The sequence below is a fragment of the Triturus cristatus genome, chromosome 4_1 (genome assembly GCF_964204655.1).
Source record: "Triturus cristatus chromosome 4_1, aTriCri1.1, whole genome shotgun sequence".
Classification (NCBI taxonomy): domain Eukaryota; kingdom Metazoa; phylum Chordata; class Amphibia; order Caudata; family Salamandridae; genus Triturus; species Triturus cristatus.
In genome coordinates, this window is record NC_140585.1 from 81,877,355 (window position 1) to 81,901,805 (window position 24,451).

The following is a 24,451-nucleotide window of genomic DNA, read 5'->3' on the forward strand; positions in this document are numbered from 1 at the left end:
GGCTGCAGCACTTATTGTGCCACCCTGGGACAGCCATACAAACTGACACCACCAGACCACTACTGTAGTCTGGGTAAGGTGGTGCTAGCACCCCTTACAGGGATGTAGGTACCCTATATCCCACACCATTACAACACATATACTCTCATAGGTCACCCCTATGGCAGGCCCTGGTAATCCTACAGGGCTGGGTGCTGAGGTATGTGTGAGGGGGGACCCCTACGTGAGTAGGGCCTCTCTGCAACCTTCATAAAATCGTTACTGGGTTGTTTGTAGTGTAGCCATACATACCGCATTATAAGTAAATCGCGTCATCGCGATAACTTGAGAATGGCTACACAGAACCATATCGTGTTTGGTGTCAAACATGTAGGAATCATACCCCCAGTCCAGCCATGGGCATGAGGGTACGATGCCCCCTTGCTAGAAGGGCGATATGGGAAAAGCGGTAGAATTTAGACACCAATTTAAAAGTGCACAAGTTACACAAAATGGCTACTGCCCGCCACCTACACGACCCTGGCTGGCTGTTGCTGGGGAAAACTCCAGCCTCGCCAGCTGGACAATAGGGCTCCTGTGGCAGGGAGGTGCTAGCATCTCCCCAGACAGGATAATGTGGATTGGAACAGGGTGGGTGCACCAAATGTCCTTTCAGAGTTGCAAGTAGGCAGCTGCAGAGACCTAATTCTGCATACACCGCTTGGAACCGGTTCAGGGGCATCCTGCCCCTCGCCCAGGCGGGAAACACACAAAGGGGAGAGGGTGTAGCCACCCTTTCCCGCCTCACCAGCCATTGGTGGACACTACTCTGGACACTCCCCTAATCTTGGGGATAAAGGTGAATAATGTGGCCCCAGAGCCTCAGATTAATTTAGAACTTTACAGAACCGACCTTCGACGAGCTGCTGCCCAGCTGACGGAAGAAATCTCCCTTGGGATAAAGGAGTTATCCCCCTGCTTGGCAGGCACCTGAAACACTGCAAGTGACCCGGTTGGAACTTCGCTGCTCTCATGAACTTCGACGACTTCCAGAACCCTTGAGGTGGGTTTCCAGCGCATCCCAGAGGCCAGTGAGTGTGCTCAACGAGTTTGGGCACCGTGGACCGCGTGGGTGCCGAGATCCTTAATACCCCGAGACCACGGCCTCTACTTGCATAGCACACGACTCTGACCAGTGGGGAAGTTTGTGCTTTGGCCCGTTTACGAGCTAACCACTCTACAGCAATTGTGCCAAAGACCAGCACCCTAGCCCCCTCCGGTTGTCCGTGGGTGCCCTTTTACACACTCCAAATTGCCGCCTCCTGCGGTCCCTTGTCTCTCGACTTGTGGGCCCTAGCGGAGGTCTATCTTTGAAAACAAGAGTTCCCCTGGTTGCTCTAGGCCTGCTCTACGCTCTCTCCAAAGGAGAGCACCCTCAGACCTCGTGGGTCTGCACCAGCAGCTGCTTTGTTCATCTTGCGTGGGTTGCGGTTGCCAAGGCTTAGTGGATCCAATCGGGACACTAACACCGCAGCGACCCTTATCCGACGTGGGACAGTCGCCCTCCAGAAGCTGGCCTTCCTTGAAGCCTCCCGGAGCCCGTGACTGTAGAGCCAAGCTGCACCCATCTCTACCTGAAGCACCCGACATCCACGAGCTCCTTCCTGTGAGCTCCCTGGTCACTGTGCCGTGACCCAGACTCTGTCCCCTCTGCTTTCAGGTTCTTCTCTACATTTTCTACATCTTAGATCTTCACGACATCATCGACGCTTTTGGCTAGCAGCAGTTTGGACTACTTTTCCATTGAAAAACAGCCCGCGACCCGACGCCAGAATCGACCTATGCACCCGGCTTCCCTGGGGCAGGTAACAGTGGTACTTCGGTACTCCCGTGGTAGTGGGCTCTCCAAAGCCTTAAGTCTCAAGCCTTAACTTTGTACTCCTGCTAGAAGTGTCTTTAATCTTTAAATATACAACCGCGACATTCTCCATAGACTAACATTGAGATCCCAATAGCAACTTCTTGTGCTGCACGCGTCTCCTGTGGGTCCCCTTCCTCATAACAGTGGGTGGATTCTGAAGGGGCAAGTGATCCTGAATGCCCTAGGCATTGTCTGTAGAATTGTCGTGGTTCTTATACCACTATTTTAGTATATGGTTTGGTCCCCCCCTGGGGCCCATTGATTTCTGTGCTGTTTATTGTGTTTATTGAGGAAAAAACAAAGAACGGGCTGTATGAAAGGCGTGTAATGACTCCGCCGAACATAACGAGAGCAGAATAACCTGGCCAGGGGGAAGGAAAAATTAAATGACTTACTGAGATGGGCTTGTCAAATCGATGATGACCTCAACGCAAGGAGGTTGAAACGTCGTCGACCGGACAGCATTATTTGCGGCTAATTACAGGGTCCTGTGAGACCTTTAAGATTATGTGCAAATTATTCATTGTATATATTTCTCCTCGACCTTGAATTTATTTGAATTATTTTGCCGTACCTTGTTGTCATTTTAACACTTATGTCACTGCGCCGTTCACTTTTTCACTTCACTGTCAGTGCACATATGTTTGTTATGGTTATTTTGAATTGTACATACCAATTGTGTATCTAATTATAAAATCTGTTTCCTTTTCTACCCCTTGGTCTCTCTTGTCCCTCCTTGTTTTTGATTGAATTGTGTATTGATTGGTCCTCTCATTTATTTCCCCTGTTGAGACATTGTTTTTTGTTACTACATTTACCCGGTCTCAGCTGGGCTAACGGGCTTGCTCCTGTTTTTCTTGTATATTATATTCCATATAGGCTACCCTATATAGGCACAGGTAACACTGCAACCTTTCACCTATATCCTTCCCCACATTACATACATAAAGGTTCATAGGGACTGACCTTTTACCTAGATACGACCCTGCATTCCGAACCCGGGTTTTTCCCTGGTTTGATACTCATACATTATGCATGATGCTTCTTGGAAGCACAGCAGGACTCCCAGCAGGACGAACATCTCCTGTATAACATGTATGTTAAATTTCAAGCCCAATGTCATCCTTTAGGCCGACACAGTAACACAGCAAGGTAGGACCCCTGGGGAGACCTATGCTTAGAGAGACAGAGGAGACCGTGACTTCCCGGCTGACACACTGACCAGAGACGCTGAGGTTCCTGCATGTAGACGCTCCAGCTAGCAGTTGTCTAACATCCCTCGTGGGGTGTCCAACTCGAGACAAGGAAGGGGTCCCATATTCTCTCCTTTCTCAGGAAATGGGGTTGACTAAACCTTAGAGGGATTCTTGGCATAACATCTACACCGATGCTAGGTACATTTAGGTACATCTAGTTAGGGAGACATCGTAGGAGTAGGTACTTTTTTATCATGTGTTTTATGTACTTGTAATGATTATTGCAAAATGGTAGGACTGTACCATCCCTTTATTTTTGTAGTACTGCTAACCATATATCTCTGTTACTGTCTAATGGTTGTTACAGCCCACCTATACTAGAATAACAACTGTTCAATAAATCCTATTAAAACACCCAGCCTGTTTATTCTGTGTATCTCTGAGTATCTCTGAGACAAGCTAAGTGAGCACGAGTGACTGAGCAAAAAGTAGTACATTGTTTCCATCAACCTCGGGGATCAGAGTTGTCATGTTCTGAGGTTGCCAGAGACTATTCTCTCCCCGATAAGAGGAGATTCTAGTGCATGGGTACTCACAAACTTTCTCTCGGGGGCCAAATTTACAGTGTGGTTTGTGGCTGAGGGACGCACTGCTGGGGGCGGGGTCAGAGGGGGAGGGGCGGGGCTAAAGCAAAACAAAATTGTGACCATGAGGTTGAACACAGGTCCCTGCAGCAGGCGCCTTCGTCCACTGAGCCACCAGACCCGGCATACACACATATCTCTCTCTCTCCCTCTCCCTCCCCTCTTCCTTCCCCTCCCTCCCCCTCTCCCTCCCCCTCTCCCTCCCTCTCCCTCTCTCCCCTTCCCTCTCCCTCCCTCCCTCCCCCTCCCTCTCTCTCTCTCCCCTGTCTCCCTCTCCCTGTCTCTCTCCCCGTCTCTCTCCCCCTGTCTCTCTCCCTGTCTCTCTCCCTGTCTCCCTCCCTCCGTCGCCCTCCCTCCGTCGCCCACCTCCTTCTGTCTCCCTCCTCCCTCTGTCTCCCTCCTCCCTCTCTGTCTCCCTCCTCCGTCTCTGTCTCCCTCTGTCTCTCCCTCTGTTGCCCTCCCTCTGTCGCCCTGCCTCTGTCGCCCTCCCTCTGTTGCCCTCCCTCTGACGCCCTCCCTCTGTCGCCTCCTCACTCTGTCTCCCTCTCTGTCTCCCTCTGTCTCCCTCCCTCTGTCTCCCTCCCTCTGTCTCCCTCCCTCTGTCTCCCTCCCTGTCTCTCTCCCTCCCTCTCCCTCCCTCTCCCTCCATCTCCCTCCGTTTCCCTCCCTGTCTCCGTCTCCCTCCCTGTCTCCGTCTCCCTCCCTGTCTCCGTCTCCCTCCCTGTCTCCGTCTCCCTCCCTCTGTCCCCCTCCCTGTCTCTCTCCCTCCCTCTGTCCCCCTCCCTGTCTCTCTCCCTCCCTCTGTCTCCCTCCCTCTCCCTCTGTCTCCCTCCCTCTGTCTCTCTCCCTCTGTCTCCCTCCCTCTCGCTCTGTCTCTCTCCCTCTATCTCCCTCTCCCTCCGTATCCCTCCCGTCTCTCTCCTTCTGTCTCCCTCTCCCTCCGTCTCTCTCCCTCCCTCTATCTCCCTCCGTCTCCCTCCCTCCCTCCGTCTCCCTCCCTTCCTCCATCTCCCTCCCTCCCTCTCCCTCCCTCTCTCTCTCTCCCTCCCACCCTCTGTCTCCCTCCGTCTCCCTCCCTCTGTCTCCCTCCATCTCCCTCCCTCTGTCTCTCTCCCTCTGTCTCCCTCTCCATCCGTCTCCCTCCCTCTGTCTCTCTCCCTCCATCTCCCTCCGTCTCTCCCTGTCTCCCTCCCTCCCTCCCTCTGTCTCCCTCCTTCTGTCTCCCTCCCTCCGTCTTCCTCCCTCCCTCCGTCTCCCTCTCCCTTCCTCCGTCTCCCTTCATCTCCCTCCCTCCCTCCCTCCCTCCCTCCATCTCCCTCCCTCCGTCTCCCTCCCTCCGTCTCCCTCCCTCCGTATCTCTCTCTGTCTCCCTCCCTCTATCTCTCCCTGTCTCTCTCCCTGTCTCTCTACCTCCCTCTCTCTCCCTCTGTCTCTCTCCCTCTGTCTCCCTCCCTGTCTCCCTCTCCCTCCCTCTGTCTCCCTCCCTCCCCCCTCTGTCACCCTCTGTCTCCCTCCCTGTCTCCCTCTCCCTCTGTCTCCCTCCCTCTCCCTCTGTCTCCCTCTGTCTCTCTCCCTCCCTCTGTCTCCCTCCCTCTCCCTCCGTCTTCCTCCATCTCCCTCCGTCTCCCTCCCTCTCCCTCCGTCTCCCTCTGTCTCCCTCCCGCCCTCTGTCTCCCTCCCTCCGTCTCTCTCTCTGTCTCCCTCCCTCTAGCTCTCCCAGTCTCTTTCCCTCCCTCCGTCTCTCTCCCTCCATCTCCCTCTCTCTCCCTCCATCTCCCTCCCTCTCCCTCTGTCTCCCTCCGTCTCTCTCCCTCCCTCTGTCTCCATCCCTCTCCCTCTGTCTCTCTCCCTCTGTCTCCCTCCCTCTCCCTCCGTCTCCCTCTGTCTCCCTGCGTCTCTCTCCCTCCCTCCGTCTCCCTCCCGCCCTCTGTCTCCCTCCCTCCGTCTCTCTCTCTCTGTCTCCCTCCCTCTATCTCTCCCTGTCTCTCTCCCTCCCTCCATCTCCCTCCCTCCGTCTCCCGCCCTCTGTCTCCCTCTCTGCCTCCCTCTCGCCTCCCTCTCTGTCTCTCTCCGTCTCCCTTCCTCTCCCTCCCTCCCTCTGTCTCCCCCAGACTGCGCCTCTCTGTCTCCCTCTCTCTGTCACCCTCTGTCAACCTCTGTCTCCCTCCCTCCCTCTGCCTCCCTCTCCCTCCCTCCATCACCCTCTGTCATCACACCCCCTTTGTGTGTCAGCCCTCAGCCCGTGCTCAGACAGCTTCCCAGCGCACACACACAGCTGCACTGAGACAGCTTCCCAGCGCGCACACACAGCTGCACCCGAGTACTTCACAGGTCTTTAAAAGACCATTTACATGTTAATAAAGCTTTGTTGTATTTCACCTCTTAGGCCCCGGCATCTCCACTTTGACAATCACTGGAATCCCCCGGCCCCCACAGAACAGAGTCTGGGCTGCTGCACACAGCAGTGTTTGCTTTTTTTTTTTTTTCAAACACAGGTAGGATGTCTGCAAGGTCCGCCGGCCGCCAAGGAAGGCTTGCCGGGCCACTGGCGGCCCGCGGGCCGTACTATGAGTAACCCTGTTCTAATGGCACTGTGAGCTAGCTAATGCAAACAGGTTAACATACCCGGTGGGGGTGTTCGGAACCAGTCTGCCACCAAACCCACAGTTTATGTTATCCGAATGCACAGATCCTATATAGGATATATAGGAACTACACAACAATGCCTGATGGTATATTCCCAACAGACTTCACTGCCAATCGGCAATGGAGTAGGTATTCGTTTTCATAAATGGTGGGTCATGTCCAGAAAGCTTCACTGACCAGAGGTGGAGGTATATTTCTAACAGACCCACTGCCCAGAGGTGGTGGTCAATCTCCAATACACCTCTCTGGCCGTAGGTGCTTGTCTATCTCCAGCACAGCTTACTATCTGTCTGCTGTAGTATATCTATAACAGGCCTCTACCCACACGTGGCTTTCTATCTCCAACATGTGCAATATCAGTAGTTTCTCAATCAATCAATCAATTAGCTTTATTCGGCAATTAAGTCATAAAAGCACATTTACAGACATTACATATAAATACACATAAATTACCTAAAAAGTTAAAATTACAATTAAATTTATAAATGGCCGACGAGCTTGAATTATAAAATATAAAAGTTAAGAAGATAAACATGTCAAATTGTAATATCCAGAAGGTAGCTAGACGTTACATTCACACCCCAACTCTCCAGCTCTCGACTTCAAGGTATTTCTCCATGGGAAATTTGCAAGATCAATGCTAGTTCAAAAGAAAGAAGCTGTCAGGTAACCTCAGGGCTTTTGATCTTATACTCCAGGCCCACCCTAGGAATTTGGCCACTGCTATACATGTTGGGGGAGTAGGATCTGTGCACAGAATGCGAAGAGCTATGGCGTATCTTCTGGTACCCAAAAGCTTGCAGATTGGTTGTATCCATCTTTTACGAGGTACCACATACATAGGACAGAAAAATAGAACATGTCCGATATTTTCGCATAATTCAGCACATCTGTAACACTTATCATTTTTACTGCCTTGCCTCCCCCATCTAGAGGTGAATTCTGCTATGGGTAATGTACCCACCCGTAGCTGGAAATATAACTTACGGTCAGAAGCTTTTTCAATAATATCCCAATAATCCTCTAAGTAGGGAAGAACTTTTAGATCAAGAAAACAGGCTGTTAAATGGGTAGAAAGGCCTTGGGTGAATTCCAACTTGTAAACCCATTCCCAATACATATTTTTCAGGTTTTCTTTAGATGGGAAAACAGTGTTTGCAGGGTTTTTCCAAAGATCTAACAGGCCTAAGCTTCCCAGAATAGATTTGATTCCTAACAGCCATGGTATTTTTTGGGACCTGTCAGATTCTATGATGTCCATAAAGCCACTCCTATAATGAATTAATTCATCAGTACACCAGAGACGCCGCCAATATAGTATTGGACGTAACCTCGCCAGGTGCTCCAGGGGTTTCTTGCCCAAGTCCAATAATAGCGGCCGCAGTGGTGTGCTGGGAGGAAGGTTTGTGACTTTACGCAAAAAAGCGTTTTCTAGTGCTTTCAGGCTATTCAGGTTGTTAAAACCCCAGAGCTCAGCCCCATAAAGGCATGAGCCCGGGACCTTAGTTCCATAGATTTCTAAAATTGGGGAGATTGGCTTGGTAAGTGAGGTTTTAAGTCCAGCCAGCAATGCCCCTGCTTTTTGTTTATGTTGTAAGCCAGCACGATCTAGTTGACAACCCCATCGCATGTCTTTTTGCAATGTTATCCCTAGATATGTAAATGATGACACTTCCTCCAAGGGAAGCTTGTTCATGTATATTTTCCCTCTAAAGGTTTTTGATCCGTTAAAGGACATGAACTTCGTCTTCCCCGTATTTACCTCCAGGCCCCTCTCGATGCAAAATTCTTCAAAACACCCAACAGCCTTCTGCAGACCGCTAGGGGTTTTAGAGATTATCAGCGTGTCATCCGCAAACATGAGGATAGGGATACGCACTCCTGCCAAAATCGGCGCATCGGTGGGGGTCCGCGAGAGCCAACCAGCCACCCCATTGACGAAAAGCGAGAACAGGGTTGGCGCCAAAACGCACCCCTGCCTCACTCCCCTGTCAACCGGGAAGTCGCCAGTCACCTCCCCCGGACCACCCCAGCGCACCCTGGCAACATTTCCCTCATGCAAGCGGATAATCACGGTGAGAAGTTCGGGTGCAATTCCCAATTCCTTCAGGACCTGCCAAAGCTTGCTTCTTGGGACCAAATCAAATGCAGCTTTTAGGTCCACAAAGACCGCATAGAGGGCGCCTTTCCCCAAGACCACCGTCTTCCAGTGTAGATTAACAAAACGGAAGACTTGGTCGATTGTACTTGTCCGGGAGCGGAACCCTGCCTGGATTGGACTTAAGATGTCGTGGTCATCCATCCAGGTTTGAATTATGTAGAGAAGCATACGGCCTACGATCTTTTGGACCGAATCAATCAAACTGATTGGTCTGTAGTTACTTGGGATTGATTTGTCTCCTTTTTTAAATACAGGGACAATTTCAGCGCCCTTCCATGAGGGCGGGATTTCTGCTCCCTGGGCAATTGCGTTGGCAAGTCGCATGATGTAGATGGACCAGAGGCTTCTATCATCAGTAAACACGTCAGCAGGGATGCCATTCATTCCGGGGGCCTTACCCCGGACAACTCCGTCTAGTGCTCTATTCACATCCTTAAGTGTAAATATGGCCTTTTTGTAAAATACATGGGGAAAGGTGTCAGCAGGAGTATTTTGAGTGGGCGCGGCATATTGGGGTTTAAAGTGCTCTAACCAGGCGTTCTGTGGCACACTATTTTGTGGTCGCTCTGCTATACCACCCCTATCCCATTTATATGTGTCCCAGAAAACTTTGCTATTCTTGCTTTTTGATGCCTCAAGCAGATCCTTCCAAAATTCATTTTCCCAAGTTACCTTTGCCTCTTTGAGAGATTTCCCATATATGGATCTGGCAAGTCTTACAGATGTTGGGTCTTTCTGTTTTAGTGCACTACCTAGTTCATCCCGGGCTTTCCTACACTTATTGTTATACCAGCCCACTTTTCTTTGGGGCATGGAACTCCTTCTAGGGGCAGGTTTGAGGAAATATTGCCGCAGGCCCGCAAAAAGCCTTACGTGAATTTCCACTATACGTTGGTGGGAGTCCTGACCCTCGGCCAATAAACCCGGTTCTTCTAGTGCAATAGTGACTTCTTCTTTTATCGCTAGTACAGCCTCTGGGTCGTCAGCAACCCGTTCCCATTTTAGATGGCGCATATCGTTAGACAGGTGGTGCTCTGGCTCGTATATAGTTTGTAGCTTTTCGATAGCACCAAGTAAAGATGAGTTAAATGATGAGACTAGCGGGTGATGGTCACTCTCGATTCTATGAACTACCTCCATATCTATAAAATAGGGCCAGAGTTTAGCGTGAATCAATAAATAATCAATTCTGCTTGCCCTACGACCGTTATCAAAGGTATTTGAGCCACATTTGTCAGACGGGCTCCTGCCATTGACTGCTCTCAGATGACTCCCTAGACATAATCCGCTCAGCTGAATTGCTGCCCCGGACCACCTTTTTACCGGGGCAATCTCAAGGGGTTGAATTCCCCAGCTTGCGTCCTCTTCAGCAGTAAGCTGGGATATGTCATGGTCCAGGGGCTCAAACGTGGCATTAAAGTCGCCTGCTATGATAGGTAAGTAGTTTGAAGGCAAAGAGTCGATTAATTCTTCCAGTAGTTGTACTACTGGGGACTTCCCCCCCCCGGCTGACCTCGTGCGTAAACATTAAAAATTTCGAGGTTTACCCCGCCCTTTGAAGCAATCTTTACAGATAAGATGTCTTCGCTAATAATAGAACTTTGGGTGACTCGACATCCTAGGTTTTGTTTGATCCATATAGTGAGTCCTCCTGATGGGCGACCTCTACCTCTTTTTAAGGCTGGGATATAATAATTGAGAAAACCACTGCATAACAGGGGATCTGTCAGCCAAGTCTCTTGGAAGAGACACATATCAAATTTTGATATAAAGCCCAGCCATTCGGGATCTACTATTTTTTGGCCTAGGCCTGCTATGTTCCAGGACATTATTAACAATTGTCCATTTGCTGACAGTCCATCCTTATAAGGTCTTGGGATCCCTTGTGATTGGCTAGAGATTTCCTTTGCTAGAGGAATCAATTTGTTAGTACTACTAGTACTCACATTAGTAGAGATATCGACCTCGACATTACCAGTCGTACCAACTGCCGCTGTAACTGAACTCAATGGGGCTATAAGTCCGATCCCGGGTGGTAACCGGTATGTTTCCACCGGCTGGCACTGGACCGGTAATGTTTGATTAATGATGTCTGTGCCAGCATTATCGTCCTCAGTTGAGATAGGACTAGCTGCCCGTTTTTCTACAAGAGTTACATCTACGATGCATGGCTGTTTCCTTGGCCTAGAAGAGTTTGATCGTCAATCACAGTCTTCCAGGCCAGAGGACCTAATACCATCGGACTGTGCATTTGGGCATCTGTTATTCCCAGACCATGTACCAATATCTCGGTCGCCAGAATCTACTATGTTGGGCTGTTGATGGTTACCATAAAAGAAGGACAAATGCAGGGAGAGAATAGGAGAACAGAGGTTTGAGTTCGGCCAGTGGCAAATATGCTCAACTGCCCTTCGATCTCTAAAGTTGATAATTACACAATCTCCTTCTATATTTTTCTTTTTTGGGCCCACCCAGTTGACTCGGCGTACAAAGAGGATTTCTGTTGATACATTCTGGGGTAAGGGGCGATTGCAATTTAACCAATACACACACTTATTCTTCAGATCCCTATGGTCTTCCCTAGTGTGTAGACCCAAGGGCTTGACTCCTGCCAATATTATCACATAGGGACTTGACTCAGGGGGGAGGTGTATGTTTGGGTGTTTCCTTGTTGCTACGAGGCTATAAGCTTCCCTTTCTGCTTCTTTTGTCACCTGGCTACTAGTAGTTATCGCTTGTGGATTCCCCCCGCTCTCCGGGTTACCTACATAGGGGATGTGCATTGTATTCCCAGTTACCTTTTCAGACGGGTTAGTTTTAGCAATAGTTGGGTTAAGAATGGGTGCAATATCAGTAATTGGGACATTTTTGTTTGGAGGTTTCTCAGTAGGTTTTTCGCACCCCCGGCAGTTGGTGGTATATTTCTGCCGGGACTGCGATGAAGAACACATCAGCTCCAAACAAGTCAGTCTATTTTCTATACTATCCAACCTATCATAAATTGGTTGGCAAGTTTTATAGAAATTTGTCTCCAATTTCCCCCAAAAATCTTCACCCGGGTTTTGCAGGTCCTTAGGCGGGGTCAAAGAAGGCAACAATGGGACACTCTCCTTCCCACTGGCTGAAGTTACTCCTTTGGGATCAGGAATGTTCACATGTGTGGCCCCAAGGCTGATTCTTCTGGACTTCGCTATGTGCCCGGCATTTAGCGGTTCGTTCCGCTTTCTCTTGGGTTTCAGGGTTTTCGGGCCTTCTTTACTTATTGAAATGGGTGCTTTAGCCTTTAAGTTCGTGGCAGACCTAGTCTTTACACTTTCCGACACACCAATGGTTTGAGGTAGATTTGAGGAGCCCTTTTTTGATCTGGTATTGAGATTAGCTCCCTCAGAATCTGGGATACAGTACACTGGTGAATCGTGACAGGGGGAGTTAGTTCCAGGGGCATCCAACACAAGGCATACGTCGCCGATATCAGTTCCCGGTTCCATATTACGAACAGGGGAACGTATTTGTGACAAATAGCCCAGCGAGGAGCGTTTGTTATTAAGAGAACCCAGCGACAATCGCTTTTCAGTGAGATCAATCTCTCTGTCCAAAATGGAGGAAGCTCTTACCAAAAATTGGTCAAGTGTACCGACAAGGGACTTCCGGCCTGTTGCTGGAGTGGTAGTCATCATTCAGGGGGGTTAATTAACTCCTTGCATACAGTCACAATTGGCCAACAAGTACTCAGAGCACCAAATCCGTTTTTTATGAATTAGTATAGTACATTGGGGGAGGCTAAGCCCGCTATATTCAATGAAAATGTCAGCAAACACCTTGCAAATATCTAGCAGTATCTAGGAGTAACAGACCTTGTGATGAAGTTCAACGAGGGAGGGCCCGGCCCGGCCTTACACGGTCTCCAACGGGCACAAACGGGCCCGCCCTAGGCCCGGGCTTCGCCCGGGCGCCGCCCGCGCGCGTCCCGCGCTGCGGAGGCTCCTGTGTGCTTTTGTGGGGCCCCGGCTCGCTCCGATGACGTCGAGCGATGCGCCGGGCCCTGGTGGTGCTGGGGGATGTAGTTCTGCAGCCGTTCCCCTCACGGCGTCGATAGAAAGTACCGGGAGCAAGGAGCAGGGGCAGGAAGCAGGTGAGCAAGGGCACACACTCGCCCTCCAATCGGTCAGATTTCGCGCGTCCCGTGCTGCGGAGGCTCCTGTGTGCTTTTGTGGGGCCCCGGCTCGCTCCGATGACGTCGAGCGATGCGCCGGGCCCTGGTGGTGCTGGGGGATGTAGTTCTGCAGCCGTTCCCCTCACGGCGTCGATAGAAAGTACCGGGAGCAAGGAGCAGGGGCAGGAAGCAGGTGAGCAAGGGCACACACTCGCCCTCCAATCGGTCAGATTTCGCGCGTCCCGCGCTGCGGAGGCTCCTGTGTGCTTTTGTGGGGCCCCGGCTCGCTCCGATGACGTCGAGCGATGTGCCTGGCCCTGGTGGTGCTGGGGGATGTAGTTCTGCAGCCGTTCCCCTCACGGCGTCGATAGAAAGTACCGGGAGCAAGGAGCAGGGGCAGGAAGCAGGTGAGCAAGGGCACACACTCGCCCTCCAATCGGTCAGATTTCGCGCGTCCCAGTAGTTTATCTATCTCCAGCATATTTGACTATTTGTCAGAGAAGAGCTATCTACAGCTGGCATTATTTCCATTAGTTGTGCTCTATCTGTTACACACCTTACTATCAATAGCGGTCTATATTAACAGGCATCACTGTCCATCAATGGTGATCTATAAAAGCAGGCATCACTGTCCATCAATTGTGGCATATATAAATAGGCATCACTAGTCATCAATGGTGGTCTATATAAATAGGCATCACTAGTCATTAAAGGTGGTCTATATAAACAAGCATCACTGTCCATCAAAGGGGGGGTCTATATAAATATGTGTCCCTGTCCATCAATGGTGGTCTACATAAACAGGTATCATTGTCCATCAATGGTGGTCTATATATACAGGTATCACTGTCCATCAGTGGTGGTCAATATCCAGCAGGCATCACTGTCCATCAGTGGTGGTCTATATAAACAGGCATCCCTGTCCATAAATGCTGGTCTATATACACAGGCGTCACTGTCCATCAATGTGGTCTATATATACAGGCATCATTGTCCATCAAGGGTTATCTATATAAACAGGTATCACTGTCCATTAATGGTGATCTATATAAACAGGCATCACTGTCCATCAATGTTGGTCTACATACACACTTAAAATACAAATTTGGTTCTGTCGGGAGTCAATTACTTAGAGTACATAGCAATAGCTTATTGGCATCAAAATCAACGATTTGCAAAGAACAAAGTATAACACTCACCAGAAAAATTGAGTCAATCAAATTTTAAGAAAAGATCAAAAATTGATCAAAGGCTGTCGCAATTTACACTTTCAATTGCAAATGTGAAATAAGTGACTGTGGTGAGTAGTGACGTGGTGAATGGTGATAGAATACTATATACAAAAACAATTGTAAACAATGTGACGAGGAGGGGGAAAAATTCATAAAAGTACTTATTATTTTACACATATGCTTAATAATTGAATGGCAAATGGGAATGTATTCTTAAGCTTTGTGTGGACATAGATAATACGCCGACGTTTCGACCCTGTGTGTCGCGCAAAAGTGTATGCGTCAAGGCGGGTCTTCCTCAAGGCAGGAGGGGGAGAGATGGCAGCCCAAAAGTAGATTCTAGCTTAACCCTGCGAGGGAAGATTCTTGGTCAGGTAAGTGTAGGAGAATAAATCAGAAGGAACTCCACCAGCCAGTTTCGAGCCTGATAGAAATAATGAGTTAAGCATCCACCAGTCGGTTGGAAAATTATTTGTGCCAGTCCGTAGTGTTTCGTGATCTGGAATTTAGAGTGTCCTTCCGTCCGTCCGTGTTTTCGGAAAACATGCATTATGCCACCCCTGGGAAGCACTCCAAAATGACACCACAGGTCTGCTACTGCAGCCTGAGTAAGGGTGTGCGTGCACCCCTTACTGTGGTATAGGCTACCTATATCACTACCCTATACAGACACATATAAACCTACAAGCAACTCCGATGGCAGGCCTTGACAATCCTAAAGGCAGGGTGCTTGGTTTTATGTGAGAGGGTGCCCAAGCATGAGCTGAGCCCCTCTGCAGCTTTCGGAAATACTTCCTTATGGCTGTTCTGTGATACAACCATACCATATACTCTTAAGTGCATTATAACCTCTCGGTAAATGCTAACTTTGGGATGGCTGCATCAAAACATGTCGTGTTGGGTGTCAAACGCTTTGGAATACTACCCCTCCCCCCGCCAGTTCTGGCAGCGGGGGTAGCATTCCACCCTTCTAGATGGAGAGACATGTTCACACTGGCTAAACCCGGTAGGACTTTCCTGAGCCCTGGCATCACAAAATGGATACCTCTGCCACAGACACGGGTCTGGCCTCGTGCTGCTGACCGAAACTCCGGCAGGGGAGGCCTGGACAATAGGTTTGCTGTCGAGGGGAGGTGTCCCCATCTCCCCAGACAGGCTGATGTGTATTGGGGCTGGGCGGGAGCACTCTCTGGTGCTTTGAAGTCCTGCACTGGGGGCACACTTGGTGTCCCTGTGCATTCTCCAGTTTAAACCGGTTTCAGGAGCTACCTGCCCCTGCTCTGGCGCGAAACTGGACAAAGGAAATGGGTGTAACCACCCCTCTTTCCTGGCCCACCCATAGTTGGGTCCATCCCCTAAACTTACTATAAGTATAGGAATCCAGTCCCTAGGACTTTAGATTACCCTGGACGAAACTCTGGTACGTACATCCTGGACCTTCGACGTTCTATCCTGACTAGAAGACTGAAGAGATCTCCCTTGGGGTCAAGGAGTGACTCCCCTGCTTGGCAGGCACCAAAGAAGCAACTGACCGGTCTGCAATTCTGAAGCTCCTGCCACACGCCAAAGTCTCTGCATCCCCAGAGGTGGATTTCCAGACTTCCCCGAGGCTACTCTGAGTCCACAGCAAAGCTGGGGCCCGTGGCTATTGTGGGTGATGTGGAACCGTGACCCTTGGACACCGTGAACTTTTGCAGCAACACTATCTTCCTGGTCCTCCTCAAAGTTGTGCTTTGGGCTCCGAGTAGCCCCACCCTTGAGCACCTCCTGCACCGAAGATTGTTGGCCCCCACTCGACGAGTGACCCGTGGGCCAGCTTCAAGTGTGACTTCTCGAGGCTCCTTTGCGATCACTAGCCCGTTGGCTAGCAGGTCCCCACGAAGGCGACTCCTTTTCTGATTGGGCTTACCTGGTTGCTCCAGACGTGCTCTGACTTACCCTCGCTGGGTGATTCCCTCAGACCTTGCTGGTCTGCACCGCAGTCCTTTCTCTGAATTCCAGTGACTTGCCGTTGCCAAGGCTTGTTGGGTCCATTCTGGTCGCCGACACCGCAGCACTCGACAGACTTTGTGGGACAGCTCGAATTCGGCTCATGGACTTCGTCGACGCCTCCTGGACCTCGTGGCTGAAGAGTCAAGACACCCATCAACTCACCTGAAGCACCTGACATCTGTGGGCATTGGTCCATCCTGCCCTAGGTCACTGACAAGTGACCCAGACTCTGTCCCCTCTGCTGTCAGGTTCCTTACATCCTAGATCCAGGCTTGGATCTCTCCGGACACTTCCCCTATTCACGGCAGCAGCAGTTCTTTGCAGGCTTCCATTGAAATCGACGACGCGGCCCGACACCAAAAGACACCTATGCACCCGGCTTTCCTGGGTGAGGTAATTTGAGTACTCTGGTGCTCTCATGGGTGCTTCTTAAGTCCAAAAGGGTTTGATCCTGACTTGATTAGAAGTGTCCTTATAATTTAAAATTGCAACCACGACATTGCCTATAAAGGATAATAGGAACCCGCGGTTGTGTTTACACACTGCATACAGTCCCCGTGTGTCCCCTGTGTCACTACCTTGGGTGGTTCCTTGGGGTCCCAGTAATTCTAGAGGCAATAGGCCTAGTGCCTTTTCCAGTCGTGGTTCTTATACCACTGTTTTGGTATATGGTTTGGTACGCCCCTAGGGCTCAAACATGTATTTGTGCTTTTGCTGATGCTTGCTCACTTGTAAACTAAGTACTTCGAACTCCAGTCTCGTAAAGAGACTAGAGGGGTGTGTTTTATCTTAAATACATATATTTTGAATATATACCTGGTGTGGTTGTCTTTTCATTTGATCATTCAAGAGATTATAGACTGGTAAAACAAGCTGCTTTACATTCCTTCAAAACTTAGCCTAAAGGCTCCACTCTATAGCTACCACTAGGATAGCTTTCATATAAGGTTGTCTTTAACCATTCACCATAAGGGGTTGTTTGGTCTGATACAAGGTGCCCACTAGAACTAGTGGACAGCATAGATCAGGCCACCTTCTCACAAGCGCTATACAAATGCAATTACAATACAATACAATTACAATGATGGCTTCACTGAAACCAGGAGTATTTGGTACCAAACAGCTCCATGCAATAAATCCACACTGATGCCAGTGTGAGATTTATTAAACCATGTACTCAGAGGTGCCCCCTGAAAACCTACTGACCCTGGTGTGAGCACTGACTGGCTTTAGGCAGCCTGCCACACACAGATGCATTTCTGGACCCCTGGGTTGAGAGCCTGTGCTCTCTGGGAACAGAAACAATGCACATTCTGCGAAGAGGTGTCAAAACTCCTCCCCCCCCCCAGGATGGGCCAGTGCTCGAAGGGGAAGCTTCAAAGGTCTGCCTCCTTTGTATTGCGACCCCAGCCTCTGCCGCTAGTAGAAGATGGCAACCCAAGGTTTACACCCCCAGTTTGAGTGGGAAAACCAGTGGGAAAACTCAGAAAGACTAGGAGGTCTACCCACCTTTGCCAACTCCACCCCTTAGGTGGAGGAGGCGAAGTTAAGCACACTGTTCAGCCCCTCCATCTTGAAGATGAGGGGACTCCTCCAATCAGGGTTGGTACAATAGTGAGTGTGGTCACCCCAGGTAAGGAGCTCATTGGCCCTACCTACTACTCCCCTAAAACGCCTCTTAAATTTAGTATTTAGGTAGCTCACCTAGACCTAGAAATCAGATTCCTACAACCTGCAAAGAAGGACGAAGAAGACGCCATGCAGCAAAGCCTGAAGATGACTACTGACTTGGCCCCAGACCTACTGGCCTGTCTCTAGCTTTAAAGATGATGCAGAGAAGACAACATTTGTTCTGTGGCGGCTACTTCCAGAACCCTAAAGAAGATTGCCTGCTCTTCAACAAAGACCAGATCGCCCGTGGACAGCGGCCCTATCCAGAAGAATCCAACTACAGAGACTTCAGATCCAGCTGGAACCGTATCCTCTGCTTACTCTGCACTCAACACCCACGGCCCTAGTCTGAGTGGCTCACCTGCCCACTGAAGTCTCCCCAGCAATTCTGACCCTGAGTCCAGTGCTGGCTGACCCCTCGACGACGCCTGCAGCCTACATCTAGTGGCTTCCCCTGACCACATCCAGTCCGGTAAGAAGACTCCAAAGTCTAAATGCACCCCTTCACCCCAAGCTACTGCGCCTTGATGAGCTGGGCCGACAGTGCCCCTACGACCCCCTACGTCTCTACTTACGTCTGCTGTCGTTGGTCTCCTTTCTGCAAACTTCGGTGAAACGCCTGCAGCCTGTTAGTCAAAAGCAGAATCCTCTTTGAAAAGCATTGGGCACACGATGCTGAATTTGCACCCTATACCCTGCCGCCCCTGTGACGCTGGTGGTGCATGTTTGGTGCTGCTTTGTGGCCCCCTGTGCTTGACCTAACCACCAAAGCTTGTCCCTTATAACCAATTTACTTACCTACAAGCAGAGTGACTGCGATTACCCACGTCTCCATTCAAATGCATTGGGAGAACTGTGGTGGTGTAGTTTTGGTACTCACCTGACCCTTGCCTCCTGGTGACCTTTGGTCCCCAAGACTGGGAATGGAAGTATAATATTTACCCGTATAACCGCATTATTGTTTTCCTCCATAGGATAATACTGAACTGCTCAAAAATTGTTCTAAGTCTTGACTTTTGAAAGTGAAAAGTATTTATGTTTAAAAATGTACTTACTTTATTGTCAAGATCGTGGTCTTAAAATAAAGTACCAACAAAGTTTATTTTTCTATAATTGGTGTGGATCTCCTTTTTGAGTCGAGTGTCCATTATTGATCAGTGTTGTGTAATAAATGTCTTACACACCTCTGTGTTAGGCCTAAGACTGCTCACCCACACTACCACTAATAGAGCACTTTGGCTTTCCATAGAGCTGTGTACACTTTTGCGGAGCCCCTGAACTCTGTCCACAGTATAACCACCTAGCGGCATACCATATACAGAGCCAGCTTCCTACACAAACACGAATCTTATATTAGCTTTAATACAATGCGGACTCTTGTTAAAGTTGAAATCGCAGAAACCTGTCTAAACTGATCGACGAGCTGAGCATCAGCCCTCCTCCACCTAAGTTCCTCCAAGGAGAATCCTCCACCTTATCTTCCGCACCCTGGAGCTGTAGAGCAGAGGTGTGGTCCAGATCCGCCGCCAACTCCGCCAAGATTTCATGATTCCTGATCACCGCAGTAAGAGTGTCAACAATCAAGTCTGCTGCAATTTTCGGTTAAATATGAAAGTGTATGTATTTCTTCTTTTAAAGGTTTGTGAGCCACAGAAGAAAAGGACACGAGGACACCCCAGAGAATGAGGTGCAGTCGCGCTCCCCAGGGTCAGAGCGCATTCACTTACCAGACCCTCCAGAATATCGCGATTTCGCGATTCACAAAAAAATCGCGAAATCGGCCGACTAGCACAAAAGCCGCGATATTTATAATTATCGCCGCGATATTTGCCAAAATCTGTTTTCAAAACAAACAATGCCCGTTTATTGGCTGTGCGCACACACACGTCACTACGTGCCGCCGTCCAATAGCAGCTTCGTCTCTCCTCTAGGCTTCCAGCGTCGGTATCCAACCCTGATGCTCTGCAGGTGGGCCTGTATGTCCATATTAGCGCGCCCAGGCCAGGCAATAATGCCGCTAAATTTCCACTTTTGTGCCGCTAATTTTCCATTTTTGTGCCGCTAAATTTGCAAATCTATGCCGGGGTCTGACTTACACCCTGTTCTAGAAGCTCATGTGATCTTGAGGTTTCATTAAACACTCACAAGTGGCGATGAACTCTTTTGAGTGACTAAAACCCCTCTTCATAAGTACTGACAGAGTACACAGTTGCAGCTGAATAAGCAGTAATACAACAAAAACTCACTTCAGTGCCAGGACAGCTTGATGCATTAGCTCAAGTTAACAAAGTTTGCATGAGTAACAACACACGGCAGACACAGGTTGTAGTTGTAAAACCATTAACAAAGCTCATTCTACTTTACTTTTACAAGCCTTTTTAAACACCGAATCCAGAAAGATTCTCTGGGCCTTACCTGGGTCTCAATGACCCATCACCTGTGGTCTCGCCCAGAGTGCTGCCCTCCGAGCCCCTTTATCCTCCCCTGTGGTCTCTGAGCTCTCATCAGGGGTGTCACTCGATGGCATCTCCCATGGAGCCTGGCAATCCTTCCATAGGAGCTCATATCTTTGAGGAACTGTCTGAACGGTTTGGGGATCCAAGACAAGCAGGAGTTACTGGGCCACAAGGGAGGCCTTTTACCACTGATGTACTGGACTTACACTTTTACTGAACCTGAGCACTAACTACACCCTTTCAGAACTGAACTGTTAGGGTGGCAAAGCACCGGCACCAGGCTTCTCAGGGACATAATGTGTGGGTACAGACTCAAAACTCAACAATTACACAACAGAATTAAATAATGACTGTCCAGCCCAGTCATTTAGAAATACAAAAAGGGAAAAGTAATTTATTACTAGGGCTCCTGGTTTTATAGTACTTATTTTTTCAACACTTCAGTCTGCATTCATCAGTATTTAATAGTTTGCCCAACTTGTTGGTATTTATCCATATTTATTTAGTATTTTGTGAATAAATGAAGTCAGAACTTGAATATTTCTACATTTAAAAAAATCTAAATGTGCACTTGCACTTTGATGCCTGGCATGTTCTTTTAGCACAATAAACAATCAAATATAATAAAACAGTCGACACAAATGAGAATATTAGCATTGTAGCACAAGCATGCATTGAGATTTGCAGTCATTCAAGCCAAGCAGGTCTCATGCTGTGTTTTATTAACTCCCCACGTTTTCACAATGCACAGCTATTGGCCTGGGCTTCATGAATAATAGAACGGATAGTCGCCTAAAATAAGCCGGATTTTCTGTAAGTTTCTGATTTTAAATAAATACAAAAAACACAATGCTTTCTGTCTGTAAAATGGAAAACTGGGAGTCTTCTATGTTACATAAGACAACAGACTCTTCAAGGGTCCTCAGGGTTCCAACAAGGCCCTACAGGTCAAGCAGCAGTGATCTGTAAAGGCAGGTTTCCGGTGCAGCCCACAGAGGGAAGTTTAAACAGATTACTGTGTCTCTGAACCACACATCAGTCTCTTAGAAATAACCAACTTTTTAGCAGTTGAAAATGAGGCCCAAAATCTGCAATTTGTGTTTAGTGCATTCTTTCTCACCTGCCACAGGGCCCCAGCATAAAGTCCTTGCTGGATGTGTGATGCCTGTATGTGGCTCTTACAAGGGAAACAGCAATTACAACGCGGTCTATACCACGCATGCCATTACAACGCAATGTTACAACACATGCGCCTTTACAACGCATGCCTTTACTACGTATATTTATACCAAGAACTGCTTTACAACGCATTCCATTACACTGGAAAAAATAAGTATTATATATGTTTGTATAAGGTAAGTGTTTATATATCTATCACAAACAGTAATGAGTGCTGACCCAGGCACTCATCACTGACCCTGAGTCTCTCCGGGGCCTGGGTTGGTCAAAGCTCATGGGTGGCCAACACACATCACACTTCTCTGAGGTACAGCACAAGGAAGACAGAACACAGTCATAATGTTCGCCTTCAAAGCAGTGCACGAGGTGCACAAGGTAGAGGCAGGTAGATCCACTTTACAACTCAGTTCCTGCGAAATACCTCCTGGTCTGGGTGACCCCGGGCAGGAGTCACACTTGAGAGCTTCAGTGCAGTGCACCAGGCTCAAATAGGGGGCGCAGTGTAGTTGTATAGCAGTTCCTGCAAAGGCCCTCCAACCAGTCCACTCTTTGGACCAGTTTCCTCTTCCAGGTCACCACAGATGGTCTCCTCCTCTGGGTACATTTCCTCCTGCAGTGGCCCCTCCACTCCCCTCTCTCATCATGCTAGGTAGACTCATGAATATCAAGAGGTCCCATGACACTATGCGGGCACTCTTCTATCCACGAGAAATCCTGGAACCATTTGAAAAAGTTTCAAGGAATCTCTCACAGTCCTGTGCCAGACAGGGAATGCTGATCCCACCGTCACTGTTTCTGAACTGGTCTGAGCCAAGGAGCTCAGTTTATTCACCCATCTTCTAAGAGCGCAAGTCTCTGTCTTCAGGTGAAAGTCCCACAGCAGGGAAGGATGAGGGGTATCTCAAAGGAGAGCACCCTCTAAAAAAGGCGCAATGAGTGACATCCTGCACCGGACAGCCACCAGCGTTTTGAAGTAGCACCTCTGGGCGAGACAAAATGCAGGCTCCAAAAGAAGGGTTCACCCTATACTAACATAGGACACCCCGTTCTCCGTCTTGTTACACTATCCATCTATAGCAATAGGCGTACTAGACAAGGAACAATCAGGCAAGACAGTGTTGAAAACACACTGCTACATCTCTAAAGGGAGCTATGGCTCCATCCTTCTCACCTTAATGTATGGTGCTTCAGAAAAGCTTCAGGAATGCGAGCGATACACTTTGCTTGCATGGGAGGTGGTTCTGCAGCCTCCATCGTATACCCGGCTCTACTAGGGGAAATCTGAAATGAATCTCACTGATCCCATAACCATACACTTGCATGACCTACAGATGCATAATACCAGTTCCCTATTACTCCTTGCACCTACAGTGCACCAGGATGTTAGCAAAGGGCATGGTGTCACAGCACTTTAGTGGACAATCGGAGTGAGGACTGGTGTTTTGTGAGCTCATTCAGACCCCTGAGCACTACTCTGGGCCTCCAGTTTCTTTACACATATAAGGCGCTCATGAATGATTGTTCCATATGCTGGGCACCAGCAATCATAAATACCGTGGATTTTTGCAGTTACGTAACTGAGAGCAGCGGTGCACTCTTGCAAAACCATGCGGGGGGCATTCCCGGCCCCACAGGGTGCTCAGCTCGCAACTAGGAACTCACTACTAGACTCCCAGCCCTCAGTGTTCCACTGCCCTCTATTGGGGTTTTCACAAACATTCTGTGACTGGGCATCTTTCTCCACTGACCTCACGTCTCACTGTCGTCTCTCTGAACGTCCTAGTACAGCTTGTTTTCAGAGACCACAGGGGAAGAGCTAGAGGTCGAGAGACCTACCCCAGGAGGCCCCACAGCACTCACCTGTGGTCTGTCTGCCCAAGCTCATGTTTTATCCCACTCAAAGTCTCCTCCATAGTTGTCCTCCTCCACACCTCACCAGAGTTCTTTTTCATATTCCTATCCTTAGGGTTCATTCGCCTGGGATTTATCACCCAGAGACCTCTCCCTGCAGGCCCCCAATCCTCATGCAGGGTCTCTCTCAGAGTACTATACCAGGCAGTCACTCAACCCACATGTGGAGGCTATTTCCCAAGGCCCTGTCAATCAGAGTCTCATTACCAGAGTCTTTTTCCTGGGTGTCAGACAGCTCTCACCTAGTCACTTCCAGAAAGTGGTGTCTCCAACTACTCTGTTGTAGAGTTATATTCGTCTGTAGGTCTCCCTCTCTCTATATGGTGTCAGTCTCTGATACCTTGTCCTGGGGTTTCTCCCAAAGAGTATTCAGAGGGGTGCCACAGCCTTCACTTGTGGTGCCTTCTGGGCTCCTTTAGCTGGGAGTCCCCAGGGCCTTCACTTGGGATCTCAGAATCATCACCTTGGGCCTCCATAAGTGCTGTATCTGGCTCTCTCCCAGTATCCAATCATATGTGGTGTCTATGAGCTCTAACCAGAAGTCTCATCCAAAGTCTTTTCCTTAGGGACTCTAAAGCCATCCCTTGGGGTGTCTGGGAATTCCACCTGGAGATTTTCAGAGATTCCTCTACCCTGGATTTCCCCCCGCACATGATATCTCTTCCAGTCATGACGGTCTCTCTTTAGGGTCCACCCAAGTCCACATTTGGGTCTATCCCAGATCTCTAGATTTGGGCAAGCACCATTAAAGCCTCTACCACAGCTCTGAGAGAACATAATTAAGGCAGGAGCGCCGGGACATGTGAAAGAGAGACATCCCCTAGCAGAAACACTGAGAATACTGGGCTGTGTGGCTGGAATCAAAATCTGGAACAAGGTAGGAGTTTAACAGGAAGGAAGGGCTAAATGTACTAAATAAGGGTTGAAATTTGCCTTTATATTTGCACTTAAGTGCAATTGGTAATGTTTCACTGGAGTAGGATGGAAGGAAAACCTTGCACTAAGAGAGAGGGTTGTGCACTGAGATGGGAGCTGACTAGCATATCCAGTATGACTGTTCTAGATGGGCTCAGAGATGTCTTGAACAGTGGTAGGCCTGGAAGGAAAATCTAGCTCTGAGGGAGCTACTGAGAAAATAGTGCACTGGGAACGAGGATGTATGGCAGACACTGTAAAGTGGTGAGGACTTGGAGAGATGCCCTGCACAGGGATGGCAGATGCAGGCAGTTTAAGAGCCGAGTAAAGGGGCTGGTTGCTGGTGTGATGTTTCACTTAAATGGGGACTGAAAGGGAGTACTGGAAGGACAGAG